This window comes from Homalodisca vitripennis, chromosome 2 (assembly GCF_021130785.1).
Source record: "Homalodisca vitripennis isolate AUS2020 chromosome 2, UT_GWSS_2.1, whole genome shotgun sequence".
NCBI lineage: Eukaryota > Metazoa > Arthropoda > Insecta > Hemiptera > Cicadellidae > Homalodisca > Homalodisca vitripennis.
In genome coordinates, this window is record NC_060208.1 from 145,579,477 (window position 1) to 145,602,642 (window position 23,166).

Consider the following 23,166-nt stretch of genomic DNA (forward strand, 5'->3'; position numbering starts at 1 on the left):
TTCCCCCATGGAATAAAAATTCTGATGACTTTTTGATCCATTAAAATAACTAAAATACTTCAGACGCTGGGACTTTTAGACTATCAAGTTTCCTTCTATTTCCTGAGAGCCTTGTCTCTATAATTAGTGTAAATCCTTGCAAATATTTAACTACAATCACTCGGTCGCCAATATTTGTGTTTAAATTTGCATAGATAATTATGATTTTATTATTAATCAAAATAACTTTGAAACTGTCTAAATTGCTTATTTCCTTTCTTGATTTCTAAATAACTTATGCTGAAGTACACTTCTACCACCTGATTTCCAAAATCTTCTATGTTTGCCAAAAATTTATTATGTTTAAGCATACAAGTTACTTAATAATCAATGCAAAATAAAATATTGTAGTTGTAAGGGTGAAAATTAAACTTTTAATTTATTGGATTTTTTAGTTTTAGATTAATATGTAAACATAACACCCTCTGAGGACGTAGACTCGTGGTGTGATTTTTACAAATCACGTTACATCTCTTAACGTTGAGCGTTGTATATATTTTTGATCTGTCCTTCATGATTAAAATAAATATTTAATTCGCTGAATGCTCTTTGGATGAACCCAGTAAACCTGAAGGACCGAATAAATAAAGTTTATTTTCCAACCCTTACAGAAACACATATATTATGTTGTCTTGTTATGTGTTCTCGGTGAACACAATGTATACGTTGGAAACAAATAGTTAGATGAAGCACTATAATATTCTGTGTCTGTACTAGTGTCAACCGATGTCGGAGAACTAATCAACCTGATAATCAATTAGTAACACCTTGTACACTGCCACCCCATGTTACTTGATGTTGGGACATCATAGACTATGTACTCACTCTGTGTCATCAGAGCTTTGTGGTATATTCAGAAAAGCAAATATACTTTCGATTATACAAATTCTTATTTATCAGAATATCAACAAAATCAGTGTTACGGAAAATTTTTCAATAATATGGAATATTTTAAAATCGATACTTTTTAGAATAGATCTATGAACACAACTCTGTTATGAAACAAATAGCAAGATAATAGTGCTATTACAGTAAACAGAATATTTCTCAAATCTCTATATTTCAATCATTTATGTTTTATAGCAAAGGTTGGGACTAATAATGCCTTAATAAATATATATTAAGTTACCAAACAAATAATTACGTCCCTCTTTCATGAAAGGGATTTTAATAATACTTGCTTAGTGTTATCCCAACCTGGTACTAACGTATCCCAACATGTTATGGCACGTTTTTAAAATATAGTAAAATGTAAATTGTGGGATATCTAAATATAACAAACTTGGTAGGTTTATACATGTATTACACATAAAAATATAGAAAAATATTTAAATAATTAATTTTAAGCTAACAGTGTGTACAGACTTCATGTAAATGTTGAGTTAATTGCAAACCGTTTAGCACAGCGTCTCGTTGGACTTGCTCCATCCAGACTGAGTACACCAAAATCAGCAGGATACTGAGAAAGAGTAAATTAACATAGCCAGTTGGCGACCACGTCCTAAAAAAACTTACTCTTTGTCACCACGATGAGTTTTTAGTCGCTTTAGTGCTCCACAGTTTTGACAACAGAGATAGATAAGCGAAAAAGACCTCTGTCTCAATAGCCAATTTCGGTTTTATATATATTTGTATATATGTATATATATATATATATATATATATATATATATATATATGGGGGGCAGCTCTTTTACTCTACGAATCGTTGTCTCAACGACCCTATTTTTATATTTGCAATATTAGTGTTGGGGCTTTTACACTACTAATCATTGTCTCAACGACCCTTTCTGAAAAAATAAAAAATACAGAGGGTCTTTTACTCTACGAAGCGTTGTGACAACGACCCGGTATACTAAGAAAACTAAAAGTTAAGCGTTGTTGCTACGAACCCAGTTGAGTAATTGACCCTTTTCATTCATTTTACTGGGTCATTGTCACAACGAACCTATGTAGAAAATCTTAAATATCAAAATAGGGTCGTTGTCTCAAATACCCTTTGGAGGTCGCAAATACCTTTAATGCATTCTTCACGTCCATTGCTGAAGTAACTTTAAAAAATAACCAGGAAAAATCAGAAAAACATATTCTAGCCCCTAAGTTAAACATTGCATATCCTCTTACGGCATTGACACACCCACGACAGAGAAAGAACTTGCCGAGATTATCACTACAATGAGGAGCAAGCCCTCATCAGGACTAGATGGATTCTCTTCCAATATTGTAAAGCATTGTCTGCAAGAGCTACTGACCCCCTTTCTTCACATCGTCAATCTCAGTCTTTCCTGTGGCTCCTTTCCCAGTGGACTGAAGATTACTAAGGTCATACCACTGCACAAAAATGGAAACAAACATGAGCTTGGAAACTTTAGACCGATTTCCCTGGTCTCCACGTTTTCAAAGATAATAGAAAAAGTGGTCCTAGTCCGAGTTGAGGATCATCTGAACAAGAACGACATTCACCTTGAAAATCAACATGGCTTCCTCAAGAAAAAATCAACGTCGACAGCTTTGGTGGACTTAGTGGAGGATTTCCATGAACACCTGGAGGATAGTGAAAACATCATTGGTCTTTATCTCGACCTTAGCAAGGCCTTTGATTGCCTCGGTCATGACGTAATCCTCAGCAAGCTTGAAGCAATTGGATTCCATAGTCGGGCTTTGGCTTGGTTTGAGAGCTACCTGAAAGGTCGTAAACAACTTGTTGAACTGAAGAGAAAGTCAAACGGAGGTTGTGCAAATATCAGGTCGTCCATGCTACCCGTCTGCCGAGGTGTCCCCCAGGGCTCGGTGTTGGGTCCCGTATTATTTATACTTTTTACACTGGATCTTCCCATATACACTCAGAATTTCAGCAAGGCAATTATGTATGCGGATGACACTGTCTTGGTAACATCCTGCAAAACTGTTGAAGACCTTGAAATAAAATCATTTATTTCCCTCAACCTAGCCATCGAGTACTGTTCGGGTAACGACTTGGTTTTCAACGAAAGCAAAACTAAACAGCTGATAATGGGTAAAGATAAGGACGACATATCAGGCCTCCCAAACATCCTCTCCGTTGATAATTTAAAGCATCTTGGAATCATATTAGATGCCAACCTTAAGTGGGACGAACACATTGACGCCCTGTGCAAGAGATTGAGCAGTGGTATTTACGCTTTAAGGCGCATTAAGGCCACCGGCACAACTGAAGCGGTTAAAATGACCTATTCCGCTCTCATAGACAGCCACATACGCTATGGTATAGTGCTTTGAGGGGGCACCGCTCAAAAAAATCTGAATCGTGTCCTAGTCTTGCAGAAAAAGGCTGTAAGGATGATGGCTGGTTTGGAGTGGAGGGTCAGCTGCAGACCTGCTTTTCTTGAGTGGAGGATTTTAACAGTGGTTAATATTTACATCCTGGAAGTCATAATAATGGCCTGTAAAATGAGTCCACCACGGAATAGAGATGTACACCAACACTTCACACGCCATGCCAGTGATTTCAACCTGCCATCTCATCATAGCAGAAGATACGAGGGAAAGCCTTCCTACATAGGAGCCAAGCTATACAACTGTTTACCTGAAGAGATCAAGAGGTCCAGTCCAGAGAAGCTGAAGAGAGTACTCCATCGATAGCTTCAGCTGCACCCGTTCTACTCTATGGAAGAATTTCTGAACTGGCGTACTTAGTGACAAAAAAAATGTAATTTGATATGGGGAAATTAGATTGTAATTATTGACACTATTTCAATCTTTAAGATTGTAAATAAAGTAATTCTCTCTCTCTCTCTCTCTCTCTCTCTCTCTCTCCTCTCTCTCTCTCTCTTCTCTCTCTCTCTCGCTCTCTCTCTCTCTCTCTCAACGACCTGTAGACTAAATGACCCTGTCTTATTTGTTATTTTCTCAGAAAGGGTCGTTGAGTCAACGATTAGTAGTGTAAAAGACCTGTCACCATATATATATATATATATATATATATATATATATATATATATATAGAGAGAGAGAGAGAGAGAGAGAGAGAGAGACAGAGACAGAGAGAGAGAGAGAGAGAGTACTACCTACTATTGCCAAAATACTCTACTATTCGAACCTCTTAAGACAAACGTAGTATTCAGAGTCAAGTCTGAGTCAGTGTCAAATTTAATTGCACTATGCGAAAGGTGAACAGAAGCTATAATCATAAGTCATATTATAATTAATCATACCTACCGTAGCAGTGTTATGCCTAGAAAATTCGGTTACTCCATTTTACTTCTTGGATAGAATCTAAGACATCAAATTACTGTACCCTGAATTGAACATTTGATGAGTCAATGTCATCTATTCATCCAGATTCCAAATGATAACTATGACTATATACTCGTATAACAATCTCAAGCTATCATTTATTAATTCAAATTCACCCTTCTCTTTAGAAATGATTTAATTGGTGCTAAAAATCTTAAAATGTTAAATTGCGTAAGAAGTGTAATGGAGGGACTAATTCAAGGCATCACTACATAATTATGATTTTATTAATAATCACAATAACTTTGAAACTGTATAAATTGCATATTTCCTTTCCTGATTTCTAAATAACTTATGCTGGAGTATATTTCTAAAAACTGAATATTTTTAAATTGTACATTAAGAATGTAGGTATTGATTCGGTTTGTTCAACGCATCAAATTAAAGATACAATCCCTAAAAATATAAATATTACTCCCGATTTGAGATGAGCTCTCACTTGTAATATTCACAAATTAAAAACTTTAGAAAGTAGTAACACATTTTATAACTTATATATAAATATCATTCTTTACCTACACATACTTGTGTAATAATATCAAGCTAAAAACAAACAGAAGACACAAAATTAGACGCATTAAAACTGAAGTAACAGTACCAAGAATAAAGGGATTTCAATTATAAAGTTACTAAATGAAATTAAATATACAACTATTTATTTTTTTACTTTTATGTTGTATTGAAAATGTCCAAAAATAAACATTGTACCTGCAGAAAATTGTACAGCAAGGACAGAAATTATCTAGGATTTTAAACATTGTTTATATCTGAACCTGCTCACCTATTCTTTTTGGCTAGTAATGGTATAATTATTAATAGTAGTAGTCAAAATGTATGTTTAAAATAGTACTTATGTATTATCAGTACGTTTAATAGCATTTATACGGGTGACAATTAAGTCTGGAATCTCTTTTTTATACTAGGTGTTTGAAAAGTCTGGGTACGGCTTAATATTATACAAACCATAGCAGATAACATCTATAAACTTTGCACAATGCCATATGGCTATGTAAACTATTTTTCCTTGCTATTACCATGACATGCCAACCATGGGGGACGGCACACAGAGGGAAACGTGGAAATATTAAATTAAAGCATGGGTCGAGTGATACCTCATTTTAAAGAGCTCACTTAGTAGAGTTGAATGCCACAAACCGCATCTCAAAAGGTTTATCCAATGAGAAATGGCGGGTTGTTTTAGCTACACATTGTGAAGTACATTATGCGCTTCCATTTCTGACTGGATCGTCGTATTCTAATGCGGTAGGCGGCGTTTCACTCTACAGTGATCCTCCTCATTAGGCTATACATATCGAAAAATATTTCCAGTATAACGACGTTGGTGGTTGTGATTTTGAAATATTTAGGGTTGCCTTGATATAAGTGACACATCGGTTTTTGATGAACCTATTCAAAGTTCTACTGGAATGTACCGAGAAGTAAAACCTCCTGGGGCCATCCGTTTTGTAAGGAATATGTGTAATAAACTAAAGTAAGGATCAAAAGACATTTTTACATTTATTTATACTTTGTATTTGCATGATATAAGACGACAACATTAGTTCAAGCCATTTTTTATATCAACTTTAAAAACATTCTGGCGATGCTCCAATAACTTTGATAAAATGAACGCAAGAAGTAACATCGTAACTAAATGTTTACGTTGGCAGGTGTCGTAAACATTTTAGTTTAATCTATGTCACGTTACTACATTACACGCACAGTGTTGTATCCAAGTAGATAAAATTTAGTATCAATGTTATTATTGTGTAATACAGCTGTAAGTATGGTATAACCTGCTCATAGTATGTGATACACATAATTAAGTTGTCCAGGTAGCCGAGGATTGCCAAAGTTATTATTCTCGCTGTAATTACAGGACGAACTGAGGCCAAAGTCAACAGGACAGAGGAACTAATCAAGTGATGATTAATTATTACTGGCTGACAACGATCACTTCTATCGCGAATAGAGAAGTTAGTAAATGGTCTGCGAGGGCGTTTAACTATTGTTTGTAAATTCCTTTGAATGTTATAATTTTATACTATATTATTATTTTCTACTGTACGACCTCAATGTAGGACGAAGTAAACTTGGCATTAAAGAAATGGTACACATATTTTCCTTAGTGTTTTAATAGTTATATAACTTACCTGATTATCATAGAGTTACTATTTTAATTATTTCATCGTGCTATATTTCTAATTTCAGTCGTATTTCATACACACCATTTTCCAATCAATTCCGGACTTAAATCAGCCACTAATACTAATGTATTTTTGTATTAGTATAGTGAAACGTTACTTACAGAAGAAAACGTGTATTAGTTCTAATGGTGCTACTTTCATTTGTAGTGCGGTGTGACATTTTAAAATCATTTAAAGTAAAATGCACATAATCCTACATTTTTGCTATGCAAATTATAATAGAAATTATTATGAAGAAATAAACACATATTTTTAGTTTAATGACTAACTTTATGCGTTAATTTCTCTCTTAAAGTTTTAATACTTCAAGATGTTACTAAATGAGATACCACAGCTGTTGCTTTAATTGTAAAAGTTTATTCTGTGGGATATTTTCTTGCATATACATTATTACGCTTTGTGAGGCTTAAATATTTTACTAAATATAAGGCTATAATTTTATTTAGAGGCCTAAATTAATTTTGACATGGTATAGTATAAGTTTGATGGTATAGCCATAAAGTTATAATTTTTTGTTTTCATTCCTGATATGTTTATTGAACATGACTTTCAATCCTACACTCTTTCTAACCTTATTATTTCACTTTTATTACAAATACTGATACTCAGCTCAAACATTTATTGTACTGTTTGTACAATTTTATTATATTTAAGAAAGAAATAGATCTTTGTTCTTTAAATGTTCAGGTCACTTCTGCGTTATTTGTAAAACTATACTTAATGGGATTCTAATTTACTGTAGAAAGGTTTTTAGAACCCATTCAGTTAAAAGTGAAGAAGTAATTTGTGCAAATATATATCCGTTTAGGATAGCCTTTTTATTACAATAACGTCAAATAACCTAAATTAACAGTTACTCTTTATAATAAAAGGTAAAAAGAACTGGACAGAAGTAGTTGTGTTGCAATTCGTATTTATAAAAATTTTAGTCCATTTGGTTACGAGATATATAATTGTGCGATCTTCTTACAGATAGAAATTAATGAAGATATATTATACAAAAACAATAGCCAATATTACTTGACAGAATAAAACTAAAAAGCAACTGATTTGTAATAACTTAAAAAATATATAGGTCTCCTAGAAAGTAAGAATAGAATAACAAAGGAAAAATAATATACAAAACTAAACACGTTTTATTTAGGATTCCATTAATATTTTACAATTTAAAAAATATTAGAGATGCAGTATATCCAAACGGATTAAAAACGAACTAATCGTATATTTGTGAATTTTTAATCAAATAAATTAATAATAAATAAATATGTTGTTTACTGTTCACTACAAACAATTAATTATATATTTAGCATAAATTAGCTACAAGAAACAGTTAAAACGTAAAAAAATGTCACAGTTAAAATTTGTCAATACACATTTATTCCTGATATGTTTAAAACATTATATTGACAATTGTAACATGCATCTATATAACGTAAAACAAGACATATATCTAACATTGATTGACATTCCGCCGTACGTAGGTTAGGTGGCTCCTGTAACAGGAAATGGTTGTATATGGAAGTAATGTGAAAAACGGAAGTTATAGTGTCAAATAAATTCGTGTACATTGGATTTTTACTATATGTAGGTAATTGAAGAGGTGAACCAAAACATTTTTAAGTTCATAAATTTAAAAATTCCTTATAAAAAACAGGAAACATTTATAACAGTTATAATAGGAAAGTTTATAACAGTAATTATTCTTTTTTGAGGTAATAAGTATTATTATAGGGTTCTTTTGAACATTTTCAAGCACATCTGGAATCCTGCAGATTGATCGATAGTCACATAGATAATGTAAGTAGTAGTTTGATGTATAAAATGTATGAGCTTTGAAACAAAATCTTCATAGTATGTTTTGAAATCATCAATTGTTAAAGATTCTTAAATTTTCATAGGACAGATCCGTTGACTTACGCTATGTATTGAAATTGAACTTGAACTTAAACTGTATTGAAATTGTATGAAATTGATAGAATTATATGAGCATTTAATTGAATATAAAAAAGCTATGTAATGACATAAATATCCTCCTCTGTTTCTCTTGTGACTCATTTAATTGTATTATTTATGTAATTTGTGTATTCATTATGTATGTAAAGATAAGTGTAGCAAAATATGTTTATTGATTGACAATATAATTATGAGCTTCGCAAGAACCTTTGGGAAAGAGTGACATATAGAGCTTTCTACACCTCTGGTAAACATCAATTTAATGTTTTCAATAATACCTATACAAACTGTCCCTGTTTAAAAAAAATAAAGAGAATTTTATAATGATTTTAATAAGAAACAAAAGTCATTGAATAATAACTGTATTATGCATTGCATTCTTTATTACACGTGGATAAAATCTCCTTTCCATTTAGAAGTTTCAATACCTACTCTATTACTTAACTTGGCATAGATAAAATTCTCACCGAATAATGTTTGTTACACATTTTTCTAGAAACATAACAGTTATTCTGTAATAACAAAACTATCAAAAACAAATTCTTGTGCCAATGCAACTCAAATTAAAGGTGTTTTGTATATAACTACATTTGTTTTCTGTCAAATTTTGACAAAATCTTTACCAAAGTAATGAAATATTTGTATAATATCGTAAAAGCTTTATTTAAAACGATTCGAGAAACTTATTTTAAGTTGTAACTATAATATATACCCAATAAGCTTTTTTCAGACTGTTAAATTGGCATTTCTACACTGTGAGGCATAAACCGATTTGCTGACAGGGTTAAGTGGTTAAATGACATCGTTTGTTATTGGCAGATGACATGAAATGTAGGCGTCAATTGCTGACAACCGTCATCATGGAACATTCTATTACAGTATTTTGCCAAACTCAAATTTCGTTCAGTTTTGGTAAATAAGCGGAATTAAAATTTGTGGCTACTACAATGTATATTGTATTCAAGTACCTATTGAATTTTAAAAAATTTGAATGACCACTATATTGATAAAAGGTGTCGTATCAGGTTAGCCAACAAAATAATCCCATTATAAGATACATTTTTGTACCTAGTTTTTACTTTTATTGGCTATTTTGGGACAGAACGTCTCCATAATAAACGTTTTATATATATATATATATATATGAATCGTTTATTTCAGAAACCCCCTAACTAACAAAAAAGTAAATTTTAGGAAAAACAATAAAAAACTCTCCTCTACAAACACATATTTTTTTTTCTTTATCTTAGGTTTTTTACGTTGGTTCCACCTACATTTAGAAATTGCTTAGTTGTGTTTTTATCTCTCTACATATTACATTTTTTGTAGAAAAAAAAATTATTAAAAAAAATCAGTTGAAGGGTTTTCTGCACCAAATGGTTGTTCCATATACACTTTTCATTGTCTTTATATTATTTATGGTATTTTTGGTGTAGTTAAAATAAATTACACACTGAACAAGTGTCAAAAATGATTATTTATTACAGAGAAAACATCTATTTGCAAATAAAAAGACAGAAGTGCAACTTATTCACACCCTTGATCCACTTCCTCAGGGTTTTCAGAGTCAGTTGTAGGCCACAGTAGGATTGCATTATAAAAATGTTCATAACCTCTCGTGTACTCAGTTAATTTTCTCAAATCCTGTATCTTTTTCTTGTTAATGGGTACCTGAAACCATTCCACTTTTTATAAAAAATGCAGTTTACTGATGAGAAATAAAATAACAAAAAACTTGTTTGCTAATTTTATCATTCCTTTACATTATTCTCATGGAGTTTAGTCTAAATTTTTAGTGGGAACAAATTTTAAGAAATAAGTTTAGGCTTACCTTTCCTTGGGGATAGGCCGGCTGATTTGGTAGTTCTGGAGGCTTATCACATTTCAGGAAGGTGAATGTATGTAGATGAAATCATACCATCAATAAACGGTTTCACTACTACTTTTCCCTTTGTTCTTGAGCTGAAACAAAACTGCTTATATGTTGAAAGTTTGAAGGGCTCCTTGTCTTTTTTTCGGAACATTCCTTCCTGAAGTTTCATCAGAAGCAGAAGTGGACTTTTTATAAGAAAGTGGGCCACCAGTCCTTGAAATTCAAGATTTCATCTGTTTTAACCATGTGAACTGAAAAGCGGCCTGTATTACTAGCCCTCAAAATAAGTTCTCTATATTCTTCAGGGGTGTAGATCCTGTCTACCTTTCTTATGAGACGCTTTATACAACCAAAATCCCTATCACAAGGAGAGTACGAGTGCCCTCGTACTGGGAAGTTGTAAGTGATTGTCTCTAGGTTGCAGTTGTCACACAAATTCATTAAAAACCTAATTACAGTGTTGTTCTTGTTTTGGCCGAAAGGTCCATCACTGAATAAGATCAAATGTTTTACAGAATCTGGGATCTCCGTTTTTTATATAGTCAAAAATAAAAGAACACACCTCATTGGGAGATTTGTTTCCTTCCCCTTCGTGATAGACGTACATCTTGGCCTTATTTGATTTCAAATCATGAATACAAAAATTGTTTACCCATAATTGCCTCATGTAAAATACCTCCTGTACGGGTATGTGGGGCAGGGGGAGGTTCTGCATAAAATCAAAACATATAGCAACAGTGTCATCATTTGTATCTTCACTTGCTAACTGTAAGGAATGATAAAATTTTTTTGCTCTCCTTTTGTGAAGAATTAGCTCAGCAGCAACATTACGTTTAGCATTGTCACACATAAGGGGATCCTTTAATTTACTGGAAAAACTTTCGCACTGACAGCATACGTCAACTTGAGGACGACCCAAATGAGAAATTAAAATTTTCCTTAAAGTAGCCGTAATAAAAGTTGTATTTTACAACTTTTTCTAGATCAGGATGTTTATCTATAAACATTTCATGCATTTTCTTGACAGTAAGCCGAGCATCTAAGTATTTCTTTGGCTTACCACCATAATGAGTTTCCTTTATTTCATATGACTTTATATGTTGATCAATAAGTATACAGATATTTCCTGGTATGGCGTTTCCACTTCGGGTTTTGCCCCTCAAAGTCACGTGGACTTTTCTCCTGGAGCAAAAGCTGACAAATCCTTTTCATACGATCAGCTGAAATTCCATGGACTTTTAAAAACACACTTTTGCAAACAGGTATAAGACAACCGTTAATTTTTAAATGATAAACATAAGTATGATTTCTCTTGAAACTTCTAGTGTCCTGTTCCATTAGCTCATTTTGGTTCTTCACTCATTGATTCAATATTTTGTCCACATTTGGAACGCCTACCAATTTCTTTGGCCTCAACAAGTGTTTGAAGGTAGACATCTTGAGCATTTTTTGTTTCCAGGGAGTAAAAAAAGTTCCAAATGTTTTTCTTGGACTCATTGTTTATCTTACGATGACATTTGATTGGACACTTACAAACTATATCCTCTACAAAACACTTTACTTGACACCTGCTTACCTTTGTAGGAATACATAACCTGCCCCCTTTACTCTGGCATCACGTATGATATAACGTTTATAACTTTCTGGTCGTGTTGTTCCTCTTTTCTTCCTTGGTGGTTGTTGCTCCTCATCAGAACTTTCACTCATTGTGACAAACACGTATAGTTAATAAACAAAACTGTGATCACTATTCACTAACTCAGATTTCTGACAAGTTTAGGTTTAGGTTAGTTAAATAAGCAGTATTAACAAACAAACAACAGCTGACCAGAACTGAATGAGTGGGAAAATGCTACTGGCTCAGTGTTACCAACTGTCATTTCTCATAAATTTAAATTATCCCCTATTTGTTTTCAGAAACCCCTCAAGTGTTGTCACTTGAGGGGTTTCTGCACTAAACAGAATATTCACTTGCATTTTAGTGTTGGTTATAGAGGTTACAGATAAGGGGTTTCTACACCAAACTGTGTGTTTATACTAATACTATAGTTTTCTAACAAAAAGTCAAATTAAAAAAAAATGTCGGTTAGGGGGTTTCTGAAATAAACTATTCATATATATATATATATATATATATATATATATATATATATATATATGTCTTCTGGTTGTATGCGGAACTTTAATTTTTTAATTGTAAAGTAATTAAATCTTATAAATAAAAAAGAATCCCAAAATGTATTGTAATCTCAATAACATCTGGACCAATTCTGTTAATTCTTATTTAAACATAAAAGTAGGATAAGTACCTTGGAATATTTAAGAATCCAAGGAAATAGTTAAAACATTTACGAAACGCAACCAAAACTTTACTTACAAGAAACAGCTGTTGACACTTTCAGCATAAGTTCCCATGAGAGGTAGAAATATTTATTTAACTTAAATTTTCGAATATATTAAATACACAGTGCTTTATCAGTCTTGCAATGCAGTTGTAACGAAAATATACTATGTAAGTTTTACTACACATGCACAAGTGACGAATTTAAACCATGCAACGCATTATAAATTCTATGTTATGTCCGTTATAAAACTATAACAATGAATAAAGCTGTTCATGTTTGAACATAATCTTAGCCGAAACTGGTTGCCTCCCTTGAGATGGTAATATAGAATTTTTTGTTGTGCTTTAAGGAAAATCAAGGTATGGACACTAGCATATCTCAGCGAGTCATTCTTTCAAATACGAGAGTCCGAAAAAAATAAATTTTCTATCACGCAAAACTTATCATAAACGTTTTACTATACAACGAAGGATCCGTGTATTTACTTCTAATTCTTGTTAATGGTGTTCCAATATCATAGCTAGTTTTTTATTCATTAAAATGTTATAGGGAAACATGATATTTAAAATATTTACAAAATAAAATAGGATCCCTTATTTTAGTATCGAACCAGGGAAGGATATCATTCAACTGTAATATTAGCACTGGCCAATAGCGAATAACCACAGTTTTCCTACGATTTCTTAGCAACAATCTAAGTATTTTATTCAATAGCTCTTAACAATTCAGTAACACTTCAACTATTTTAAACCCATGTGGCAGAACCGTAAGGTCGAAGACCCGTAGCTTTCTTAGGGTAATCACTTATGATGTAATACGATGAAGTCCTATGATATTAAAAAAGTAAGCAAATACCACGTAAATCAGGAGCGTACTTTCATTGCGCATTGTTAAGAGAAATAAATATTAATATTAATCAAACAGATACCATAAAGAATACATTTACCCTCATATTTTGTGTGCAATATTTCAATGAAATACTGTTTTAAAAGGTTTGATACAGATTTTGAATGATATTTAATTTAAATTATGTATACTTACGTATGGGATGAGAATGAGAACACCACATCTAGATTACACTTGTTTGTACAGATGTCTCTTACGTAGAAACGATGTAGAAGGTTCGTTTTGAGCGTCTTCATCGCTTACAATTTTGGATCCCTTCAGATGGATGTTGATACCAGATTCCAGGATTCAAATTTGTTAGTCACAGCGTTATACTTTAGCCGCTGCACTAACTGGAAAATAAAAGGGAGCTGAATTTAACATTCGTATTGAATCAACACTTCCCACCTTTTATCTTGGTTATGTGTATTTAAATTAGGATTTAAATGAAAAAATAATTTTTGTTTAAAGCAATTTTCAAAATTATTATTATTACTATTATTTTTAAGATCAAGTATTGATAAACATGTATTCAGAATTTAGAAACACATAGATCCTTTTCGCAGCTAGAGTTTCGTAGGTTTTAGTTGGGAGAAATAATGAATATTCTCAGCCTGTTTCTGCTATAAAGGTTTTGGCTTAAAACAAATATTTTGGGACTTTAATTTATAAAAATATTAAATAAAAAGATTATTTAAATATCCATTCTATGAATTGGATATATTTGGATATATTATATGTCAATTAATAAAACAATCTCAAAACAGGGAATTATTTCAATATCTATAAACATTAATACAATTTTAAGATTGTCCAAAAACAGGTAATCTAATAAAGGTTTCTGTTTTACAATTTTAAGGAGCAAATCCAGGGGTATATTGAACATGGACCAAAAATATAGTGTTATAGAGATTGTCTGAAACGGGAAAGTTTGGATCTAGCGTTTCAATTACAATGCATAATCTGAATAGTTTACAAATCTGATATGGTAATATGATGGAAGTTTGTTGTTTTAATTTTAAGAGGAGACTACTAAAAATGTATTTATAAATATTACAAGTTAGGCTTCATATATTGGTTATAAAGAAATTCGCATAGTACATCGAACGTTATCGACCTTATATAAATCACTATTTGTTTAATTTTTTTAACTACTCTATTGAAAAAACATAATGGCCGAAGTTGTTAATGTGAGGTCAAAATTCTTAAAGGAATAATAGGTTAGTAGGGGCAGTATTTCACATTATCGCCACCAGATAGGGCGACTGTAATGGCGTGTGATGTTGGACGACAGCCATCTTATGATGAACTGCTACTGAAATTTTTCTTCTTCTCGCAATCTAATTCCCTTTGTTAATATTGAAGAGTTACACATTTTTTCATAAATACCACTAAATACTCCTTTGTCGTTGTATGACTGTAGGCTAATTTGAATATATATTTTAAGCAGCATTCTCATTATAAACGGTTCAAAAAATAAATATTAATATTAATATGATATTGCTGGGTTCTTATATTACCAAAAAAATTTGCATTTTCGTACCTGTGTCTAACATACGCATAATATTATATGCAATTTATAGTATTAAAAATATTTGTTATGTTTAGCAAAATATAAAACACTAAGTTTCAAGAATTAAAACATACTCTCGTACTGAAGTTTACAAAGCTTAATACGAGTACACATACATGTGCTCAAAACCTAAAACCTGTGGCATGTACAGTAACTCAAAAAGTTTTTTTGTATCGTACCTTAACAACAGGTTGAACTCCAAACTGGAGAAAAAAAGAACCCAGGCGATGTCACTGCCCAGATTGAAGAGCACAAATCACATCATATCCGCACTAGTGAAAAGTTGAACACTAACTAGAAAATAAGCGTCAAGATTTCCTGTAGTAAAGCGGCACGTCATCTGAGACAATCTGACAGGAAGGGGATGGTTAGGAGAGTGAAGGGTAAGGCAGCCGCCTCCGGTCTTATGTTTTGTCCTATTCCTCAATGTCACGGTGTGTGTACGAATTTTATAGTTGAATTTAATTTTTTGTTACAATTTTTTAGATTTTACAGTTTATTCTCTTTTGTATTAGTATCCGAAATCACCTAAACTTAACCTATCGTTGACTTGGTTGGCCTGCCAATGTTATGTACAAATCTTCAATAAGTTTGCGTTTTGAAATTTCTCGTCCCGATGTATTTGAAACGCAGTGAAATCTTGAAATACGGCTTCATCCTACTTAACAGATTTAGGCAAAATTTTGTTTTCGTTACGCTGGGCTCTGTAGTTTGTGACTTTTAGTACCTAGATTTTGAAAAGTTCAGACGCGTGATTTATTAGTTGTTTTAATTTCAAAATATATTCTTTTTGAAAACAGTACAGCAAAATTTTGTAAATTTTAACAGAGTACTAAGTGTTTAATCAGCAAGCTGGTTGTCCATGGAACCTAATCATAAATTCTAATTCTAATCATAAACTTTTATTGTTGACTTTTACCTTTAAAAGGATATATATATATATATATATATATATATATATATATATATATATATATATATATATATATATAAATAGTATAAAATATAGGTATATTTAGATTTCTTTACAAAATATATTAATTCCTAATGTAACTGAATTCATGAAAATAAGCATAGATAAGAAGGCTTGGTTTTTGTTTAAAAATTTGATTTTAGTAGACTATTAAACATATAGATTTACAGAAAGTTAAGGAATATAACAAAATATTGATACAATTTATTTATATACTAATTCATGTATTTAATGCAATAATATATAAAAAGCAAATAAGCAAATATAAATATATATATATATATATATATATCACTTACGTGTTGTTACAAGTTTTGTTCACTATCGTCAGATATATATATATATATATATATATATATATAAATTTATGTACTGCATTAATATGTACTTTTGTGATTCAATTTTTATTGAAATTAAATAAGGCTATTGCCATTTATACAATTTGATGTAAATAAAAGTCGTTTGACAGGTATTTGGTCTTCCGATCATATGTTAGTTTGCTTATTTAAGCGCATATGTGACAGAATGTGACAGATACGGCCAAATACTAAATAATTAAATCGGAAAAAGTAAGCGCTCTGTGGTGTAATGGTAGCACATTCACCCGGCAAGTGAAAGATCCGGGTTCGACTCCCGGCGGAGCAAGTACTTTTTGTGATTCAATGTTTATTGAAATTAAATAAGGCTATAGGTATTTATACAATTTAATGTATATAAATTATATATGTTATAAATAATATAATAAAACCAAGCTCAGAAACAACACAAGAGTAATTCGGTTATAACATTCACTAAATACTACAAATCCGAATTGGAAGAGACGTTTCCACTTACTATCATTCCATGCGTTGTTCATTGTTGCACAATAAACCAATTACAGATTAGAAAAGTTCATAGAATGCTGAGGAAATTGTCCAAATAGTACTCAGTTGTTCCTAAAATATACATGTAATAGACTAAACAAAGAATATTCTGATATAATTACCTTTATTTCTGACGCAGAAGGGAACTATAAACGATCGGTTATCATAGTTTCGAAGAAAATGGTTATGTATTACATCAAAAGTTAATTTTATCTTATTTTGCTATATTATGCCGTTATATTAAATTGAAGTTCCTCAGTGGAATTTATATTGTGACTATTAAATAATAAATCTCTTCTTTATCTTGTTTTAAAAATAATTATACTATTTAAACCATCAAATTTGAATAAATAGCAGTAGCCTTAATAAATTTAAATAACCATGGAATTACAAAAAGTACATATTAATGCTGGGACATTCCAAAACATTTGACATAGATTTTGTGGCTATTTATAATTAAAAAGAACAATTTTCTATAAACATAGATTGAGAAATAAGTCGTTTGGCTGCTAGTTGTCATTTTATTTTTTTATGAACAAGTTATAATTTATTTGTAACACGAGTAAAGACAAACTTTGCACACAGGTTGTGACAAAAAAAGAATGACATACAAAAATATGTAATATACTTAAATATTAACAAAATTGCACCTATACCTAAATTTTAAAAACCAAATCAGAAAAAAACCAGTAAAATTATAACAATTAATAAGATTCCTACTAATTTGTTATGTGATTATAGTCTAAGAACCGCTATAGACCAGGAGACTCAAAAGATCGGATAGATAGAGGGCTGGATATAACAGAAGATTAATGTTTCTTGAGGTGTGACTTACTTTCGATGACCAAAACCTCTAGATGCCTCAGAAACCAAAGCATTATACAAGCCGAGAGCCTCGAAAAACTGAGAGCTTCTAGACACTGAGAGCTAGCAAGATCTGCCGTATTTCTAAGGATGAATGTTACAATGGAATATAAGCTAAAGATTTTAAAACTTCAAGATTTATTGTTGATCCACTGGCCAGTTTTCTGAGGGAAATTCTCGAGCTTATTAAATATACAAACAAATATGACTGAATTAGCATTACACACGTTAAATCTGTTGTCCTAGATCTCGCGAACTAAAAAGTTTTATTTTAGTCTCATTGATAGGTCTTGTTAACATTTGACATCTACGTCTAGTTTTAAATGTGTTTTTTTAACTGATATACGAATTCCTTTTTAAAATATAAAAGTGTTACAACTTATAACTAGGGACGTTTACACTGTTCATGAACCCTTTAACATGAAAATTGAAACTCTGCAAACAAACAAACAGAGTGGTTTTAATAGTGATATTTTACATTACATTATGTTAAAAAAATACATGTTTCCGATTTTAGTTCAAAAAATTTACTATCCCAATGACAAGAGAATGCATTCGGGAAGTACAAATAACTGTTTTATTGTTATAATTATTTAAAATTTGTCTCATAAGTCAGATAGTTGAATTCTGTCATACTTTATGTCACGGTGTAGCTATTAGTTGTGAGTTTAAATAGAAACTTGACAGGAATGTAACCTGAACGTCTTTTACAGACATAAACTAATTAGAAGGCGTGAGGTAACTGTTGTCGTCTGGTTTCTGTGTAGTGTAGACCACAGGTCTCCAGTTACCCTCTCATTGATTAAGTTTACACCACGACTTAGTAGAAGTACAACAAAACAAATCTATTGTTTTCTTTTAATTGAACTTTACCAAATACAGTATATTATAATAATACGTAAGAATTTATGCCGTGAGTTCAATTATTAATACTATAAAATGACAGAAAATGTTCTATTCATGAACATTGAACAAAAATGTCAGTACCAATCGACATATTTTCTTTTTAAAACTACTGAGTCAGTTTATTCCTTTATCGTCATTTAGCGCATTATATACTTTCGTAAAGCATTCAGGTCAAATTTGAGTATTCATTGTATATTCACTTTTACTACAGCTTCATACATTGTATTCAGTAAAAATTTACAAAAACGTGGGCAGAGCACGTAATGTAGGAATTTAAAATAAAATGTATGGCATGTTTTGTATTAATTTTGTACAAGGCTATTAGCAAAATCAAGATGGCCACGATAACGAAACACCAATATCCTCTTGCCATGTCATTGAAAAGTTAAACTCACTTTAAAACTTACTTTTGTTACTATTTATATCAAAATCAGATTTTTATTCTTGTAACCTCTAACCGTTTTATTAGTACTTACTCGTGGCGTTATTAAAATCTACTATTAATAAAAAGGAGTTGTGTACGCGTACATTTTTAAATATAATAAAACATCTCTTAAGATTAGTTAGATAAGTTTTGGCCAATAAAAGATACTCCAACCTCCTCACTTACATTTTCGAATAATTTAATGTTAAGTATAAAGTATAGTCTTTGGGTGGCACAAAGTCGGATATTGAAACAGTTTTTACAAGTTTCAAAATAAAAACTCAAAATTCTCCACAATGTTTAATAATATGTAGTTGAACAACTTCAAAAATGTCAGTTACAGAATATGATCAATTATAGAAAAATGGGAGTAAGACGAAAGTTGAAGTCCGTAGTATTCTTAGTAAACATCTTATCGTGTAACATAATGGAGCTCTAGGACAATCTTGAGTGGGAATTAGGAATATTGAAGGTACACATTGTTTCAGTGTTCATGGTTAAGAAATTCAAAACCCAAACAAATTTGTGATTGCAATTTGTGTTACATTTAGATTGTATAGGGACACTCCTGGTTCAAATGAATTATATTCCAGACTAAGGTATTTCCAGGTATTTTCCTATCGTTACTATAGTTGGGGCGATAGTAAAAATACGAATAATTAATCTAAGAAACATATTTCTGTAAAATAGCGTCTATTTCCAGGTTTTGTTAATAGCTTCTGGTCTAACGTAATTTTGGCACAAAAGCTGCTATTGCTATTTGTATAAATGTTAGTAAGTCTAAAGTGTTTCCTTTGGTCAAACAACGACTGCAGTTTTTAGATTTCACTATAAGTTCTTTATATTTTACGGTAATGATATTAATTATTCATGTAAAAAGGTGTAATGATGATCATAATTTACAAACATAATATGAGTTTCTTAGTTTCTTCACATTGGGAAATTAAAAAAAAAACTAAATAACCCTTGTAGGTTTTGTTAAATTATTTCAACCACTAAATATTATCTTCATGAAATTGCTGTTTAACTATTTCAGGCAGCGATGAAAAAACAAAAATATAATCCTGCTATGATTTGCAATCCCGTTGAACTTCTGTTGAGTGGTCGAACTAGACGAAACTGCTTATTTTATTTTTAGGGGATAAGGCCATAGTATTTTAAATTTAAACGTTATATTCCACTGCAAATTTCGTGGTCGAAAATCATTTTTACCCCTATTGTTGTTTGATCTCTATGAAAGTGATTTTTTTTTATCATCTAGGACATGCACATACGTTAGAATAAGGATGCAATAAAAAGAGACAGATCAAGACACTAAGGTGGAAATATTCATTAGTATAAATTAAAATTCAAAGTCATAATAAAGTTATTTTTTTAATTTAGCATTGGCTACATTTCTTGGTTAATATTTTTTATAAATCTTTGCTGTAATATACTGACTTTATGTATAAGAAGTTTGCAATAAAAAATAGAGTAAATAAAAACTTTAAAAATATTAATAGCTTTATCTGCTTATGAATTTTTTTGTATTCCTCCTTGATATGAACTTTTTCAATGTTTACTAAAAAGTAGGAGTTTCATGTTCTTTGACATTGAATTCAATATCCTATTCTATATTCTCATGAACAAAGTGGAGTAAATTACTAAAATTCTAACCATTTACACCAGATATTTTTTTATAAATAATTAGATAAAATTAAAAATTAATTAAAATCTGATATGTAAAACAGGAAATATCAAATAAAAAACCCTTATAGTAGATAAAACAATTTTAATAATTCAAGAGGCATTTGAAAGCACAAACATTCTTTACGCAGATTTTTAATTATTTACTTTCAATGTTTATCAAAAAATCGTGAAATACTGCAGTTTTGAATCTTTTCATTGAGAAAAGTAAACTCTTAACTTTGTCATTAGCAAGTTTTCTTGATTTTAAACATGCGTTCCGAACATTATTTAACCATTTCATAACCAATTTAATCAGAAAAAATTTTTTCAAATGATCATTAATTAAAAAAAGAGAGTTTTTAGAACATACATTCCGCTTGCAGTGGAAGTCTCGTAACTGATAGTACTCAATAATAAAGTTGTTACGTTCACACATTCAAAGAACAAAACATGTTGATGTATGCAGGCAATTCCTTTAACAAAAAAGTTCTCTTTTGTTGGTGATATGAGTATGAAAATGAGGCGGAGTGTTCGTATGTAAAAATATTTAGGACACAAATGTATAAATGCAGTGATGTAAGCAGCAGGAGATGATCTCCATCATACCGAGTGTAGACTGCCTGAAAATGCAAAGCTTCTGAGCAAATTTATTCTGTTTGAAGTCAATTCGCATTACCTAACGTACGTAGACAGTGTTGAAGGAATGCATTTTCTTACAACGCTCTCGAATTGGTCGTACAGATTCTATGTTGACAATATTACGTCAGTTACTTTAGACAAGTAATGTTTAGGTAAAACGATTAATATACAATAATAAAACTTTTTATATATTTTCTCATTTTCGTACTATGTACATATAAAATTCTAAGAATTCATCTTCAGTTACATTTTTAGGTTCATCAACCTAAATATAATTGATTAAGGTCACAATTGCTTATCAATGCGCAAAACCATGCCCGGATACCACGCAGATAGTTGAGTAATTGTTTATTATTAATAAAATTTTATTTGTACAATTGAACATGTTTTTATGCAGTTGAATGCAGTACATAGATTTATGCCCAATTACAGTAATAAATTAATCTAATTCGTCATTTAGTGTATATTATGTCGGCAAACTAACTAATTGATCATTATAAATCAATATTGTTAGACTTCCATGACAATGTGATCAAACTAGCATTCAAAGCTGAAGACCTCTTCATGAGTTCATCTTAAAGTTAAAAATTGTGTTATGGAAAAAATTAAAGGGCTCTAAAACATAGTGATAGTAAAATGTTATCATATTGACTTAATATTCAAATCCCAGCTTAAAATTGCTATCATGGTGTGTTACAATTTTCAAAAATAGAAACTGCATGCTATTTATATTTCATTTCTTCGTTTATTTCAACAAGAATATCGTACCTATGTATTTAATAAAACTCATTTCACACCTAAGTAAGACTAACTTCACATCGCCATTTTAATACAATTATCATCAAGGAAACAGAAGAATAGAAAATTTTCCAGGATACCTGCTATATGTACAGAACCAGTTAATTATTGACTGAATTATAAAGATTTCAAGTAATCTGCTTTAATTCAATTCAGTGCAGCTGAATAATTTTAGCATGTATTGTAATATAATAAAAAATTCTATGATTTCATATTAATTACATGGATATATAGGTAATACAAGGAATATTAAAGATTATGTGACTGAGACACAAAATTTTTGGTGCTATATTTCGGGGTAATTGTTATAACAAGTGATTTATTTTATATTTGACTTTGGAGTATTCTTGTTTTATACCTTTTTCGGCTTCACTCCACCTTGTATGATTTCCACTATAGTATCCATAAAGTATATAAATAAATCATTTTAGTAATTTTCTATCTCTCTGTTTGTCAGTACGATATCTCTAAAATTAACTAATTTTCCATGCAGCTCAGCAAAGCCTGTTACGCGACCCGTGATGGAGCTTACCCGTACCTTATTTTAAAATTTACGTGATATGTATAACACTATACAACATTTTCTTGTTACAGCCAACAAAAATATAAGTCAATGAGCGATTAGTCAGCTCTTGTTTCACGAATGCTTTGTGATATTAACTTGATAATTCATTAAATAAATGGTGTATAGACAACATGCATCTCCTTTGAGGACTGATAATTTTAACAAAGAAGTTAACTTGATAGAGTACATTATCTCTTATACTGGTTTCTAAACCAATGTTTTGAATACATACTATAACAAACAAAAATATTTTATGTACAAGAAAATTACAATTAAATTTCACTCAGAAAAGAGATACTATTTATTAATGTATAGA

General features: G+C 31.0%; 1 long non-coding RNA gene across 1 annotated transcript; it reads right to left on the bottom strand.

The window, feature by feature from the left end:
* Positions 1–9,932: 9,932 nt before the first annotated feature.
* On the bottom strand, positions 9,933–10,375 carry LOC124354847. Its single transcript, XR_006921717.1, has 2 exons — positions 10,306–10,375; positions 9,933–10,145 (listed from the first exon to the last, which is right to left on the bottom strand). It is a non-coding gene; the product is annotated as an uncharacterized LOC124354847 (long non-coding RNA).
* Positions 10,376–23,166: the final 12,791 nt, after the last annotated feature.